The sequence below is a fragment of the Marmota monax genome, unplaced genomic scaffold (genome assembly GCF_021218885.2).
Source record: "Marmota monax isolate L192 unplaced genomic scaffold, Marmota_monax_Labrador192_F-V1.1 WCK01_AAM20220418_F8-fsc00019, whole genome shotgun sequence".
Lineage (NCBI taxonomy): Eukaryota > Metazoa > Chordata > Mammalia > Rodentia > Sciuridae > Marmota > Marmota monax.
The window spans coordinates 5,501,725-5,519,049 of NW_026695242.1; the positions used below are offsets into that span (position 1 = coordinate 5,501,725).

At 37.1% G+C, this 17,325-nt stretch overlaps 1 protein-coding gene across 3 annotated transcripts in view; it reads left to right on the top strand.

Moving 5' to 3' along the window:
• Usp54 (ubiquitin specific peptidase 54) overlaps window positions 1–17,325 on the top strand; it is a 128,938-nt gene that overhangs the window by 21,447 nt on the left and 90,166 nt on the right. The window contains exon 1 of one of the 3 annotated variants that reach the window (XM_046419832.2): window positions 15,473–15,691. The exons of the other annotated variants lie outside the window; for them this stretch is intronic. The gene's annotated coding sequence lies outside the window, so the exon portion shown is untranslated. Of the gene's footprint in view, window positions 1–15,472; window positions 15,692–17,325 lie in introns of those variants that run through there. 3 annotated transcript variants of the gene reach the window in all.

Consider the following 17,325-nt stretch of genomic DNA (forward strand, 5'->3'; position numbering starts at 1 on the left):
TAGCATTTGTGAAGCCCTGGATGAAATCCCCAGTACCATAAAACAAAGAAAAAAAATGGACATTTATTAAATAAACATGTAATTTTGGTAAGGCAGATTGTGGATAGGATTTGCAATATGTGCATTTTACTTTGAAATTCTACAGAAAATTATCATGGATTTGGGATCAGACAGACCACTGAAGTAGTTCATCATTCTCTTTCTCTCTCTCTCTCTCTTTTTTTTTTTTTTTGGTAATGAAGATTGAACCAAGGTGTGCTCAACCACTGAGCAATACCCCCAGCCCTTTTTTATATTTTATTTAGAGACAGGGACTTGGTGAGTTGCTAAGTGCCTCACTAAGTTGCTGAGCCTGGCTTTGAACTCACAATCATCCTGTCTCAGACTCCCAAAACACTGGGATTGCAGGTGTGTGCCACCGTGCCTGGCCTCATTCTCTTTTTAAAAAGCTTTATGTTGGGCTGGGGATATAGCTCAGTTGTTAGAGTGCTTGCCTTACAAATCCCCTGCACCACACACACACACACACACACACACCAAAAAAACAAAAAAGAAGAAAGAAAAAAAAGTTTTATATTTTTATATTGGTGGGCATGGTGGTGCATGCCTGTCATTCCATAGACTCAGGAAGCTGAGGCAGGAGGATCACAAGTTTGAGGCCAACCTCAGCAATTTATTGTGAGGTCCTAAGCAACTTAATAAAAAATAAAGATAAAAAGGGCTGGGGAGCCCAGGATTGTGGCTCAGTGGTAGAGTGCTTGCCTTGCATGGGTGAGGTACTGGGTTCGATCCCTGGCACCACATTAAAAAAATAATAAAAAAAAAACAAAGATATTGTGTCCATTTACAACTGAAAAAAAAAAAAAAGGAAGTAAAAAAAAAGGTGGGGAGCTGGGGCTGTAACTCAGTGGTAAAAGTCCTTTGGGTTCAATGTCCAGTAAACTTCTTCCCCCCAAAAAAAGTTTCATATACATAAAATTTATTGTTTTAAGCTTTTAAAAAAATTTTGTTGTTGTTGTAGATGGACACAATACCTTTATTTTATTTATTTATTTTTTTATGTGGTGCTGAGGATTGAACTTAGTGCCTCACACATGCTTGCAAATGCTCAACCACAGAGCTACAACCCCAGCCCTGTTTTAACCATATTTAAATGTGTAGTTCTTTGACATTAAGTACATTCATTGTTATTATTCCATTCTGATTCTCAATTTTTTTATGTATGACTCTTTCTTCCTCTCTAGAAGCATATAGAAATTTCTCTTTATCTGTAATATTATGCAGTTTAATTTTGTTTGTGCTTTAGTATGGATTTTTGAAATTATTTATTTATTTATTTTTGTTTTTTGCACTGCTGGAGATTCAATCTCCAGTGGCTTTGTGCATGCCAGGCAGTGCTCTACAACTGAGCTACATTCTCAGCCCAGAATTTTTTTTTAATGACTGAATAATATCCCATCGTTTATGTATACACCACATTTTCATCATCTACTCATCTGTTGATGGATACCTACATTGATTACATATCTAGGCTATTGTGAATAGCCCTCAGTGGATATGTAAGTTCATACTAATTTCCTTTCCTTTGAATATCTATGCAGTAGTTGGATTGCTGAATCATATGGTAGTTCTATTTTTAGTTTTTGAGAAATCTCCATACTATTTTCCATAATAGATGTGCTAATTTACATTTCTACCAGCAGCATGTGAGAGTTCCCCTTTTTCTGTATCCTCACCTGCATTTGTTATTTTTTGTCTTTTTAATAGTAGCCATTTTAACAAGGATAATATATCTTTGTTTTGATTTGCATTTCCATTGTGATTAGTGATGGTGAACATTTTTTCATTTATATTTTGGCCATTTGTATATCCTACTGAGAAACCTGTATGCAGTTTATTCACTCATTTTAAATCAGATTATTTGGTTTTGTTTTGCTGTTTAGTTGAAGTCCTTATATATTTTGGATTTAATCCATTGTCAGATTAATTTGTGAATATTTTTTCTCATTCTGTATGTGGTTCATTCATTCTGTTGATTTTTTGTGTGTGTGTGATGCTGGCAAGTGTTATACCACTGAGCTACTCCCCCAACCCCAAGCTCAGAAGCTTTTTAGTTTGACATATTCTTTTGTTAGTTTTTGTTTTTGTTGTCAATGCTTTTGGGGTCATATCCAAAAAATCTTAATCAGTGTCCTGAAGCATTTCTCCTATATTTCCTTTTAGTAGTTTCAAATACTATTATTTAAGTCTTTGATCAATTTTTTTATTTTTGTGGTGCTGGGATTGAAACCAGGGCCTTGTACATGTGAGGCAAGCACTCTACCAACTGAGTATTACCCCAACCCTGATCAATTTTAAATTAATCTTTATATATAGTGAAAGACAGGGATCTAATTACTTTTTACAAAAAATATTTTTTAGATGTTGATGGACCTTTATTTTATTCATGTATGGGGCTGAGAATTGAACCCAGTGTCTCACGCATGCTAGGCAAGCACTCTACCACTGAGCCACAACCACAGCCCTAGGATCTAATTTCTTTATTCTACATATGTATATTTTATTCTAACACCATTTATTGAAGAGGCTTTCCTTTTCCTAGTGTATATGCTTGCTGCCTTTTAAAAAAATCAGTTAGCTATGGGATTGGGGATATAGTTCTATGGTCATCAGCACTGGGGGAAGAAAATCAGTTGGCTGTAAATAGGTGGATTTATTTTTGGGTTCTCTGTTCTGTTCCATTACTTTATGAGTCTGTTTTTATGCCAGCATCGTGCTGTTTGTTTGTTTGTTTTTAGTACTGGGGTTTTAAACCATAGCCTTGAACATACTAGCTAGGCCAACACTCAGTGAGTTACAGCCCTAGATCTTTAAAAAAAAAAAAATTATCATGGGACAGAGTCTTGCTTAGTTGCCCAGGCTGGTCTCAAACTTGGTGATCCTCCCACTTCAGCCTCCCAAGTAGCCAGAATTATGAATGTGTGCCTTCACGCATGGTCCATGCTATGTTTTGAAGTTCTGGGGATTGACCCCAGGGTTGTTCTACTACTGAGCTATATTCCCACTCCTTTTATTATTTTTTTAAATTTTGAGATAGGGTCTTACTAAGTTGCCCAGGCTGGCCTCAAACTTGTAGTCATCCTACCTTACCCTCCAAAGTTGCAGGGATTACAGGAGTGGGCCACCATATGGGCTAACCTTGTGAATTCTTAAACTAATTCCTCTAGAGTGTTTTTGATGGAGATATGACATTACTCAGTGTTAGTTAAGATTTCGCAAGGGTATAGCCCTCCACAAAACTGTCCTCATTTTAGATAATAGTTGCAAGTTTGAGTATCCCCAGACATCCTGTGCTTATCACAAAGATGCTACAAAATCAGGGGTTCTTAAAACCCCTTCAAGTTTGATAATTTGTTAGAACAACTCACAGAACTCAGGAAAGCATTATACCTAATGATTAAAGTTTTATTATAGCAAAAGGATACAAATGTGAACCGACAAAAGAGAGAGATGCACAAGAGTGAGATATGGGAGAGTCCTAAAGTTAAGCATCAGTGTCCTTGTAACCATGAAAGGTCCAGTTCTGCTGCTACCTCTTGTAGCCAGAAACTCAAAGAGAGTAACAATAGAAGAAAGGACTTTATTTATAATAAGCTAGCAGATGAAGGAAAAATTGCATCTTTCCAGGGGGTGTAGTCACAAAAGCTCATATGAAGTTTCTGGGGAGTCTAATTTATTCATAGACGGTAGGCACTGGAATGTTCATTAATTTTTGTAGTGATCAGTTTTCTGTGTTTGTACGTGCAGTATTTGGGATTGAAGCCAGAGCCTTACACATGCCAGCCTTTTAAAATTTTATTTTGTTTATTTAGTTTTTGGTACCAGGGATTGGACCCAGGGATGTTTAATCACTGAGCCACAGCCCCACCCCATTTTATTTTGTATTTTGAAACAGGGTCTTGCTAAGTTGATGAAACTGGCTTTGAACTTTCTATCCTCCTACCTCAGCCTCTTGAGTTGCTGGAATTAGAGTTATGAGCCACCATGCCCAGCTTATTTTATTTGTGGATAGACTCTTGTTCGGTTGCCTAGGTTGGCCTGGAACTTTGATCCTCTTGCCGCTGTCAGCCTTCCCAGTAGGTTTCCAAGTGTGTGCATGATGCCTTGCCAGTGATCAGTTAACAGGTTTTTTTTTCCCCTGGTTGTACTGGAAATTTTATTTTTTATTTGTTCTAATTAGTTCTAAAGGACAGTAGAATGATTTTGACACATCATACATAAATGGAATATAACTTCTCATTCATCTGGTTGTACATGATTTAGAGTTACACAGGTCATGGAATCATATATGCACATAGGGTAATAATGTCCAATTCATTATATTATTATTCCTAGCCTCATATCTTCTCCCATTTCTTCACTCCCCTCTCTCTAGTGCAAAATATCTCTATTCTCCCTCCACCCCTTATTGTGAATTAGCATCCACATATCAGAGAAAACATTTGGCCTTTGGTTCTTTGGAATTGGTTTATTTCACTTAACATAATATTCTCCAGTTCCATCCATTTACCAACAAATGCCATAATTTCATTCTTCTTTATGATGGCTGAGTACTATTCCATTGTGTATATGTACCACATTTTTTTTATTCATTCATCTGTTGAAGGATACCTAGATTGGTTCCATAGCTTGGCTATTGTGAATTGCACTGCTGTAAATATTGATGTGGCTGTGTCAATGCTATATTATGCTGATTTTAAGTCCTTTTGGGTAAAGACCGAGAGGGGGATAACTGGATCAAATGGTGGTTCCATTCTAAGTTTTCTAAGGAATCTCCATACTGCTTTCCATATGGTTGTACCAATTTGCAGTCCCACCAGCAATGTATGAGAGTACCTTTCTCCCCACATCTTCGACAACATTTATTGTTACTTGTATTCTTGATAATTGCCATTCTGACTGCAGTGAGATAGAATCTTGGTGTGGTTTTAATTTGCATTTCTGTAATTGCTAGAGATGTTGAACAATTTGCATATATTTGTTGATTGTATTTCTTTTATGAAGTGTCTGTTCATTTCCTTTGCCCATTTATTAGACTGGGTTATTTGGGGTTTTTTTGGTGTTAAGTTTTTTGAGTTATTTATATATCTTGGAGATTAATGCTCTATCTGAGGTGCATGTGTTAAAAATTTTCTCCATTTTGTAGACTCTCTCTTCACGTTATTGATTGCTGTGAAGAAGCTTTTAGTTTGATTCCAACCCATTTATTGATTCTTGATTTTACTTCTTGCACTTAGGGGTCTTGTTAAGGAAGTTGACATGGTGGCGATTTGGGCCTGCTTTTTCTTGTAGTAGGTGCAGAGTCTCTGTTCTAGTGCCTAAGTATTTGAGTCACTTTAAGTTGATTTTTGTGCAGGGTGAGAGATAGGGGTTTAATATCATTATGCTATATGTGGATTTCAAGTTTTCTCAGCACCATATGTTGAAGAGGCTATCTTTTCTCCAATGTATGTTTTTGGCGCCTTTTTCTGGTATGAGATAACTGTATTCATATGGGTTTGTCTCTATGTCTTCTATACCATTGGTCTATGTATCTGTCTTGGTGGGTACTGGAGATTTAATGAATATACCTCCAGCCATTTTTAATTATTAATATATTTGTATTGGGGATTTAATCCAATAGCACTCAACCACTGAGCCACATCCCCAGCCCTTTTTATTTTTTATTTTGAGACAGAGTCTTGCTAAGTTGTTGAGGATCTTTCTAAATTGCTGAGGTGGCCTTGAACTTGCCATCCTCCTGCATTGTTAGAATTATAGGTTTACTCCACTGTGCCTGGGTCTTGAGGGATTTTGACATTGTCCATTGGTCATCAGGTATTCCAGGCTTTCCTAGTTCCTGTAAACCTAAAGAAAGATTACTGATCGGGAAGTTGAATCACTAGTGTGTCTGGTTTTTTTTTGGATGTTTTCCTTTACTATTATTTTCAGGAAAGGATAACTTTATTGGTTAATTATTTGAGGAGTGAATAAACGCAAACAATGAAAAACAGCCTTGTTAGTGCTAGGAGAGAGTTAACCTGTTTGTTCATCATCTTCATCCTCAGGATGTATCACCCTCCTGACACAGTGTATATCACCAACCATGGAAGCTCACAGAGCCTTAGTGTTCAGAGTTTTTATTGGGGCTTCATTGTGTAGGCATGATTAATTGAGTCATTGACCATATGATTAAACTTGGTGTCCAGCTCCTTCCACTCATAAGAAGTCAGACTGATTATATGACTGAAAGTCTGAGCCTTGTCATCATATGGACTTTTCAGCATGGCCAGCCCTCATCTTGAAACTATTTAGGGGCTCACTATGAGTCGCCTGGTTAGCATAAGCTTATTTGGTCCCTACCATGAATAACAAAGTCACTCATATCATTTGGGAAATTCCAAAGGTTTAGAGACTATATCCTAGAAACCTAGGACAAAGACCAGTCTTTATTATATAACACTGTCAAAACTCAATTCGGTTATTATTTTCTCTGTAAACTTTTTATAGACTTCTCCAGATACTTTATTCATATCTCTATTATGTGTTTTCTTTCTCTTCCTTTGGACAGCGAATGTTTTGAAGGTCCCATAATTTTTAGTCATCTTTGTATCTCTAATACTAATACTAACACTATGTCTAGCTTATAGTAAATATATACAGTAAATATTTATTTAAGATATAACTTAATGATATGAGACATTCATTATAGAAGTCTCTTAGACTTGTTTTAAGAATAAATAAAATCAGTAATATCATTTTATTCCTTCTGCATTTGTCTTGGTTTAATCTTTAAATATTTTCATAACATTGTTGTTTTCATATTTGCAGTACGGGGGAATATTTTCATACTTTTATGTGGACATCAGATTTAGAAAGGAAAAGGAGATTTTGATTTTATAAATTTTATAAATTTGCTTTTATAAATTTTGTTTGATATAAATTTATATTCTTAAATAATGAAGCTTTTGCACATTTAAAATAAAATTCCACTTATATATAGTTTATAAAGATTATATTATTGTTGGTGTGGTACCATACTCCTGTAATCTTAGCTCTTGGGGAGGCTAAGTTAGGAAGATCACAAGTTTGAGGCCAGTTTGAGCAACTTATTGAGGCTCTGTCTCAAAAAAAAAAAAAAAAAAAAAAGTAAAATAAATAAAAAGGGTTGGTAGTGTAACTAAGTGTTAGAGTGCTTGCTTATTAGCATGTAGTTCTGTTTATCCCTAGTACCCCCAAGGCAGGGATTGGGAGAGGATTTACCTTATTATCTAGTCATGTAAGCATTCTCATGCTTAACCTTTCTGAATCTCAGAAGTTCTTTATGGTTCCATTTGATTCTAAGGATGAATAAGTTGTTGTTTTTTTTTTAGAGAGAATTTTAATATTTATTTTTTAGTTTTCGGCGGACAGCAACATCTTTGTTTGTATGTGGTGCTGAGGATCGAACCCGGGCCGCACACATGCCAGGCAAGCGCGCTACCGCTTGAGCCACATCCCCAGCCCATGAATAAGTTCTAATGGTTTCCTGTTTATCTTGTTTGTGCATAGGAAATATTGAGTACTTAATAAAAATGTAAACATATTCCCTAAATTATTCTCTTTGTGGTATGACTTAAAAAAATATTCTGAGTATCTTTATCATAATGTGAACTAGTTGTTGTATTTCACAGGGCTATATCATTTTTGGAGTATGATATACTCTAGAAATTGTTAGGTCGGTGGCAGCGACTTGGTGGCGACTTAGTGACAACAAAGCACGGGCTGCTTTGAACATCAATCAGATGCCACTGGAAACGACTGTCAATCAGCCAGATCTCCTGACTAACGCCTGTCAATCAGCAGGACCCCCTGGCCAATCCTGGAGTTCAGCCAACTCCCCTGACCAACTCCAAGGGGGCAAGGGACCCTAGAGACAACTTTTCCTGTCGCAAGCCCTTCCCTTCCTTCTGTAAGCCCCATAAAAGTCCAGTCTGTCTAGCTTCCACGCGGTTTCTCCTCAGACCCTTCCCCTGTCCCCTCTGTGGGTCTGATCGAGTTCTGCCTGGGAGTGATATCTCAATAAAGCCTGTTCAGCGGCCCTTTTAAATTTGCCAACTTTGGTTGCTGCCTGCCCAGCCTGATCTGACAGAAATTATTTGCATGTCATCTGTTTTTCTTTTGTGAGTTAGTTTTCCATTTGTATGTGAATTTTTAGAAATATGATACTGATTTTTATTAAGTTCATACCTTTTTAAAATAAAAAAAAATTTATACATTTTTGGGTACTGGGGATTGAACCCAGAGGCATGTTACCACTGAGCCAAGTAGTTCCCAGCCCTTTTTTATTTTTATTTTGAGACAGAGTTTTGCTTAGTTGCTTAGGGCCTCACTAAGTTGCTGAGGCTGGCCTTGAACTTGTGACCTCCTGTCTTAGCGTCTTGAACTGCTTGGATTACAGGTATGCACCACCATGTCCAGCAGTTCCTACTTTTTAAAATAAATATTAAAACCAGATTTTATTTGTAGAATAGTTTTAGATTCACAAAAAAGTTGAGAAGATAATACAGAAAATTTCCCACTATTCCCTCGCTCAGTTTCCCTTATTATTTACACCTTAAATTAGTTCAGTATATTTGTTATAATTGAATATCCATTATTGATATGTTATTATTAAATAAAGCTTATAGTTTATTCAGTTATAGTGTTCTTTTTGTGTTTCAGGATCCTGTACCAGATATCCGTTTACTCATTTGTACATTTGCTTATCTACCCTTTTTGCTCCCTCCTCCACCCCCCAGTACTGGGGATTAAACCTAGGGTTGCTCTACAACTGAGATATATCTCCTGCGCCCCCCACCTTTTTTTTTTTTTTTTTTTTGGTGTTGCTGGAGAGTGAACCCAGAGCCTTGTGCATGTGAGGCAAGCACTCTACCAACTGAGTTATATTCCTATCCCTCTAACCCTTTTTGTTTTAGAAAAGGTATTGAATTGTCTATCAATGTTGAGGGCCACAGCCTAGTCCTGATGACGCATGGCATTTTGCCAGAAGGGAGTGGTTGAGAGGTGACGCCAGCAAGCCATTGAGATGATGATGGTTATGTTAAGCTGTGTATTCAATTGTATATAGACTCCTGCTGTCTGCCTTGGGCGTGCCGCTACTTTGGAGTTCTCTTGGGGATTCCTGGGGAGTTTGGGGAGTTCGCGTTGGTTGGTGAAGTTCCGGTGGAGGGAGTTCAGGTTGGTGTGTGGTGTTCCTGGAAGGGCTGCTTGGGTGGCGTTAGCGGGAGTTCGGAAATAAAGTTTGTTCCTGCTTGAGTGGCTCATGATTTGTGCCCAGCCAGACTGCGGCATATCTTCATGCCTTAGCCTTCTGAGTAACTGGGATTATAGGCATACATTACTGCATCCAGCATCACTTACCCATTTTCATGTATAGTGGTTTTAGAATTATTAACCTGTATATCTGTAGGAAAGTTTTGTTAGCAAGTATACATTGTTAATGTACATATCCTTATGACTTCTTAGTTTCAACAAGCTTCAGTCTTTTTTTTTTTTTTTTTTTTTTTGGTATTGTTCTTTCTAGCTGCACATGACAGTAGAATGATGTATTATACAATACAGGAGAATAATTTAGTCTAAATAGGATCCTTTTCTTGTGGATGTACATGATATGGAATTTTACTGATTATGTATTCATGTATGAACATAGGAAAGTTATGTCTGATTCATTTCACTGTCTTTTCTATTCCCACCCCCCCCTTTCCTTCATTCCCCTTCGTCTAATCCAAAGAACTTCTATCCTCCCGCCCATCTGTGTTAGCATCTACATATCAGAGAGAACATTTGGCCTTTGTTTTTTTGGGGGGATTGGCTTATTTCATTTAGCATGATAGTCCAGTTCCACCCATTTACCAGCCATAATTTTGCTCTTCTTAATGGCTGAGTACTATTCCATTGTGTATATATACCACATTATCCATTCATCTCTTGAAGGACACCTAGATTGGTTTCATAGCTTGGCTATTATGAATTGAGCTGCTATAAACATTAATGTGGCTGTGTCAATGCTGTAGTAGGGTGATTTTAAGTCCTTTGTGTATATACCAAGGAGTGGGATAAATGGGTCAAAAGGTGGTTCCATTCCAAGTTTTCTGAGGAATTTCTACACTGCTTTCCATACTGGTTGTACTAATTTGCAGTCCCACCAGCAATATATGATTGTATTTCAATAGTGTCCATCATAGTGTTCAGTAGTGATGATATTTAATTTTTCATCATGGATTTTAGTAATTTTGAGTTTTTCTCTTTATTAGCTTGGCTAAAGGTTTATTTATTTATTTTAAAGAACCAACTTCTTGGTTTGTTGTTTGTTGTTGTTTTTTTTTTTTTAAATATTTATTTTTTAGTTTGTAGTTGGACACAATACCTTTCTTTATTTATTTTTTTGTGGTACTGAGGATTGAGCCCAGGGCCTCGCACATGCTAGGTGAGGGCTGTACCTCTGAGCCACAACCCCAGCCCATGGTTTGTTGATTTAAAAAAAACAAAATTTTTTTTGTTTTAATTTCATTGATTTTGCCTCTGATTTTAATTACTTCCTGTGTTATACTGCATTTGGTGTTGATTTGTTCTTCTTTTTCTAGGGCTTTGAGATGTAATGCTAGGTTATTTATTTGGTGAATTTCTGTTCCTTAATGGATGAGCTCAGTGCAATGAACTTTCCGCTTGGCGCTGCCTTCATACTGTCCCATAGATTTTGAAATTTATCGCTATTCTCATTTACCTCTAAGTATTTTTAAAAAATTTCATCCCTGATTTCTTCTGTTATCCATTGGTTATTCAATAGCATATTATCTAGCTTGTATTTTTTATTTTATCATTGATTTCTACTTTCATTCCATTATGATATGATAGAATGCCAGGTATTATCTCTATTTTTTTTGTATTTACTAAGAGTTGCTTTGTGGTCTAAGATATGGTGTCCATGGCCTACTAAGAAGAATGTATATTCATTCGTTGGTGTATGAAATATTTTATATATGTCTGTTAGTCTAATTGTTGTGTTTTTTAGTTCTGTAGGTTCTTTATTTAGTTTTTTTTTTTTTTTAACGTACGGGAAACTTTATTACATTTTTTTTAAGAGAATTTTAATATATTTTTTTTTTTTTTTAGTTTTTTTTGGCGGACATAACATCTTTTTTGTATGTTGTGCTGAGGATCGAACCCAGCCTGCACGCATACCAGGCAAGCGCGCTACTGCTTGAGCCACATCCCCAGCCCTAGTTGTGAATTCTTTTAAACTTTGTTTATCATGGAGGGTTTTTATTTTATTGTCAATCTTTTTTTTTTTCCTTTGGGGGTACCAGAGATTGAACTCAGGGGCACTTGACCCCTGAGCCACATCCCCAGCTCTATTTTGTATTTTATTTATAGACAGAGTCTCACTGAGTTGTTTAGTGCCTCACTGTTGCTGAGGCTTGCTTTGAACTCGTGATCCTCCTGCCTCAGCCTTCCAAGTGCTGGGATTACAGGTATGTACCACTGTACCTGGATGATCATGTTCTCTTAATATCTTTTCTCCATAGTTAACTTCATTTTCAAGATTATATATTTTTTCTTCATTGCCTGATATTCTTCCAAGTGATGCTAGTGATGCTTTCCTTTGAATTTTTTATTTGGTTTATTGATTTCTTCATTTTGAGGATTTTTGCTTGATTTTTTTTTCAAGGATCTTTATCTATTGAAGTGATCTTTCACTTCCTATGTTTTCTCTCTGATTTCACTCCTTGCATCGTCCTTTACCTCACAGATTAGTTTAACTCTGAACATTCTAAACTCCTTCTCTGACATTTCTTCCACTGTGGAATCTGTTATTAGAGTATCTTGGCATATTTGGGACAATTTGTTCCATTTTTCATGTTGTTGTGTGTCTACCTGTCTGACGATATAGATCTGAGCTGCCGCAGTCTGGCTGGGCACAATTCAGGAGCCACTTGTCAAAAGAAACGAACTTTATTTTTAGAACCACACACGCCAAACAAAACCGCTCCTCAGGAAAAACCCTCAGAGTCCAACTGCCACCACGTGCTTCCCACAAGCCTCTCTCTCAACCACAAGCCTCTCCACCTCCCACAATCCTCCTGCTCTTGAGGCCGATTGGCTGGGTCGCATGGGCGGAGCCAAAAAAGTCCCCCAATGAGCAGCTCCGTGGTCTGAAAGGGCAGGGAAACAGCCCAATGAGCATCACTGCAGAGGAGCCAATCAGCTAGATGTTGCTGGGTCCGCTGTGAGCCAATCATCAGCTGGCATTCTGAAAGGGCGGGGAAACAGCCCAATGAGCATCACCACAGAGGAGCCAATCAGCTAGATGTTGCTGGGGCGCTGTGAGCCAATCATCAGCTGGCAGTCTGAAAGTTTGCTGGGGCCCCTTCGGCTGTGGCTCTCAACATTGAGGCAGTAGACTTTCTACTCTGTAGACTTACAGTGTCCCTGAAGGTTTCCATTGCCTCACCATTTAGGGGCAGACACATAATAACAAACAACCAATGCAAGCCATACACAGCATTAACCCAAATAGTTCCTGCTCTGACATCTACAGTGTTTTAAGAGAAGAATAATGTCTTTATTAAATTGAACATTTTGTCATATCTTACCTTGCTTGTTAGCAGAAACCAATCAGGAAAGGATGTGGGATCTGACCAAACTGAACTTTCAGCCTGTGTTCTTCTACTCTCCTTCCCTCCTTCATTGAAGGATTTTTCTTAATTCCTTTATTCCAATCTTAGAGGTAGATTGTCCTTGCTAATAATAATTATAGTTCTTCACAGGTCTTTGCATTTTTTTTCTTTTTTTGTACCAGTGATTGAACCCCAGGGTACTTAATCATTGAGCCACATCCCCAGTCCTTTTTATGTTTCATTTTGAGAGGGCGTCACTAAGCTGGCTTTGAATTTACAGCCCTCCTGCCTTAGCCTTTGGGCCACTGGGATTACAGGTGTGCAGCACCACACCTGCAGCCTTTGTCTTTTATGATTCGAGGTACCCAAAAACGACTTGAAAAACATGACTTGCTTAGTTTTTGTTTGAAGCACAACTTTCGAAAGTACTGTTGTAACTAGTCATCCAACTTGAGAATCCCTGGGTAAACAAAAACTACATGACTGTTTCTTGACTTAGCAATCGTATAGTTAGTTAATATGATACTTACTAGGCACAGATCTGTAGTTGCCCCAATTTATTTTCACGTGCAGTATTCTCTCTGTGGGTGATACAGCATATCATGTGCAGTCTTGAAGGAATAATATATAATCTCCAGTATAACTTATAAAAGGCAGAATGTGAGTGCTCTAGGAAATTTTTATGGAAGCGTTTTCTGGGGGGCTTCAGAAAAGATTACAATCTGTAAGGGTGAGATTTCCCAATGGATCATTTCTTCTGAGATATGGAAAGTCTTGCTATTTAGTTGCATTACAAAGTTGAAACTCTGTAACTGTTCTAGTACTCTATAGTTTTATTTGGTTAGTTCCACAAAGAATATTCTCTCTGTCTCTTTTTTTTGTGGTACTAGTGTTTTTTTTTTTTTTTGGCGGGGGTGGGTATTGGGAATTGATTCTAGGGTCTTTCACTTGCAAAGATGCAAAGTACAGACTCTTTTACTGATCTACATCCCAGCCCCTTACAATGTCTTAATAACTAGAGTGCTTGACTTTAATGTTTGTACATGTTTTTGCATTTAGTACTGATCAGTAAAAATCCTGTGTTTCACACTTGAGATGGCTCTATCATACCCTTCCCAGCCTGGCACTAAGAGACTTAATTAAAATGCTGATGGTTAGCAAGAGAAACCAAGTAGTACACTTTTTTTTTTTTTTTTTTGTAACAGGGATTGAATCTAGGGGCACTTAACAACTAAGCCACATACCCAGCTCTTTTTTAGTTTTCATCTTGAGATAGGGTTGCACTAAGTTGCTTAGGGCTTCACTGTGTTGCTGAGGCTGGTTTTAAATTTGCAATCTTCCTGCTTTGGCCTTCCAAATCACTGGAAGTATGCTACCATGTCTGACATCAGTAGTACCTTAAAAAACAAAACAAAACAACAACAAAAAAAAACCTGGGGGCTGGGGTGTGACTCAGTGATAGAGCACTTGCTTAGCATGTGTGAGGCACTGGGTTTGATCCTTAGCACCCCATAAAAATAAATAAAAATAAAGGTATAAAAATACAATAACATTATAAAATTGTCACCTTGTTGCCAAAGGACTACTTTAGTTTATTGTTAAATATTGTTAAAATGTAAGAGTTTAATTATTTGGGGGGCAATGTCCATGGCTGTTTAATTTTACCCATAAAATCTTAAATTTTTTTTAGTCAGCTTATATTGTCTCTCAAACTGTAGAAATATAATAGACCTTCATATCTTGCAAAGATTCTGCCGAGATTTTTTTTCATCAGTATGCTTAGAAAACAAATTCTTTCAATAAAGTTTCAATAAAGCTGTTTTATAACTGGAGTAATACATAAAAGAGTGTGTTTTGGTCCTCTGAGCCTTTGTGTCCTGCCTGCAAATGCAAGTTTTGGTTGACTGATCATTTGTTTGGGGTTGGGACTCTGTTTACTGTTTGTTCTTAGTGATGTAACTTGGTCTCTTCCCTGAGAGGGGTGGGGAGCTTTCACTGTTCTCAACTTTGGTTTTTTTCTTTTTCTTAACATTTTTTCGTTGTCAAGGGACCTTTTATTTATTTATATGCGGTTCTGAGAATCAAACCTAGTGCCTCCCATATGCTAGGCAAGCACTATACCACTGAGCTACAACCTCAGTCGCTCAACTTTGGGTTTGAGAGCCTTGAGATACCAAGCATTTTAAATTGATTAACATGATCCCAACAGTTTGGTTTATATAACTTCTTTGGTAGTGTGGCCTCTTTTAATGTTTAAGACAGTTGGGGGAGTTTTGCCTATCAATATGATTTGACTTAGATGTTCAGATAGTCTTGGAATTCTGAATTAGGGATTAAGAATTGTTTTAGTTATTCTGTAAAGCACTGTAAAAGTCTCCCCCCCCTTTTTTTTTCCCAGAGTAACAGACATAATTTATGCTTTCCTCTCCTGCCCTCCAGTTTTATTGGGAGTACCAGGGAAGATTTTCTAGAGTCCCACCCAAGTCCACCTTCTGTCTTGAAAAAGTCTCTTTTAGTACTCCTTTTGACTGTAGTGCAAAGGACTGTTTTTTTTAGGGATGACTTTTCTTTGGAAGCAGTGGCCACCTCAGAAAGCCTTATTGTTTAATGACCTTTGTTATCAGGAATGCCCTTAGAGGAAACAACCTCATACTTTGTTTTTCTTAAGCCTCTAGTAAAATTTGTGATTTGTCCTTTCAAGTTACTTTTGGTTGGTTTCTTTAATTTACTTTTGTATTTAATTGGAGGCTCTCCTTTTTAGTATTATAGTGAATTGTCAGTGCTGAGTTCCTGGTAGTTAGCAAAAAAGAATTGTATTCTTTGATATCCTGTTCTGTGGGAAGCCTTTGTGGTTTAGATTAACAGTTTCCCATTGTTGCTAGTTGCAGTTGTCTCCTCCCTCCATACCCTTCCCTCCGGTTCCTGTATCACTTATCCCACAAATGCGTTGTGATTGCTTGAGGTCTTTTGCTGGCAGTTGAGTGTGCTGTCTGGTAAGTATTGTAGTTTTGGTAAAACTGGGTGGATGGAGGGATGCATGAACTGGTCAATCTTTGTGATGTGTTTCTTTTAAAGGCAACAGTTTATCCTTTGAAATAGACTTTAGGACTCTTTTATGAAATGTCTTTCATGCTGACTGTTGTTTCTGCTTATTCTTCCTCTTTTAATTGTTAAGTTTTGGAATTTTGATTTTTCTGTTTTTTTTTTTTTTTTAAATCCATCTTCGTAGATTTTCATGAACTTCATAGAATTAGAGGAAAGAATTTGTGAGTTTAATATTTAAAATTTTCTTTAAACAGAAAGTTGTGAGAAGGTTGTTTGTGGATTTTTTTTTCTTTTTCCTCTCTCTCTGTTTTTTTTTTTTTTTTTTGGTGGAACTGGGATTAAACCCAAGGTCTCACACACGCTAGGAAAGTACTACTATATCACTGAGCTCTATTCCCAGCCAGTCTTTGTATTTATTTTTCAGTATTAACATACTAGTTAGAGAAATAATGAAGAGCCTATGTTGTGGCTAACTGGAAGGTAGCATTTACTTCTAGAATCAAAGCGATTCTTTTTCTCCAGAATGATGTTGGCAGACTTTATTGAGATTTTGGCAATAGGTTGTCAATTCTGGGAAGTGATATTCTGAGAATTTCTGGGTAGCAGATGTTTCTGGGAATTATTTTTGGAAGTTAAATTTGTTCTTTAGTACCTGTTCTTTTTTTTTTTTTTTTAACATTTCTTTTAGTTGTACACAATGCCTTTATTTTTATTTATTTATTTTTATGTGGTGCTGAGAATCGAACCCAGGGCCTTGCACGTACCAGGTAAGGGCTCTACCACTGAGTCACAACCCCAGCCCCAGTACCTGTTCTTTTGAGGTAGAAGGTCTATAAACCTCTTGAGTAAAATATTTGATACTTGGTATTCAGTTTCAGTCAAATATCACTTTAATAATGTTTCATAATGGGCTTTTCTTTAGGTTGTATGTTTTGATCTTTAGCTAAGAAACTGTGTGTGTGTGTGTGTGTGTGTGTGTTTGACCAAATAGATGATACTTTGGTATTTCAAGGAGTTATAAGTGATAAGCCTTGGGTTTTCCATAGGTACCACTAATACTGTGAGGAAAAATTTGTTTGTGGAATTTTATTGCTGTTCAGTCGTGTCACTTAATCAAATGCAAGTTGCACTTGTACAATAGTGATCTCCTGAGCTCCTGTTAGGCAAGTACTAGGTCCACTGTTAAATGCTATAAATTTTCTACCAATTCCCAGTAAGAATACTCTATTAGGCAGTATTGTTTACATGGGAGAGTCATACATAGGTAGGAAAATCTTGTTTACCCCACACTGCAAAATGAGAAAATGATTCCTACTTAGTAGCAGGTTAATTCTGAGAATTAAAATGCATACTATATATCCACTGATGTTCATTACATGATAGTTAATGTTATAATTTTGTAGCTGAAAGAGTCAGAGAGGCTGAGTGATGTGGCCCCTCAGTTGTAAGCGGAAGAGCTAGGATTTGAACTGACTCAGAACTTGGAGTTAGGTAGCATGTTTTCATTTGAATACTGTAAAGGCTTTTAGAAGATTTCAGTATATCCCTGCTCATCTCTCCTCTCCCTGCCCTCACTGCCCCC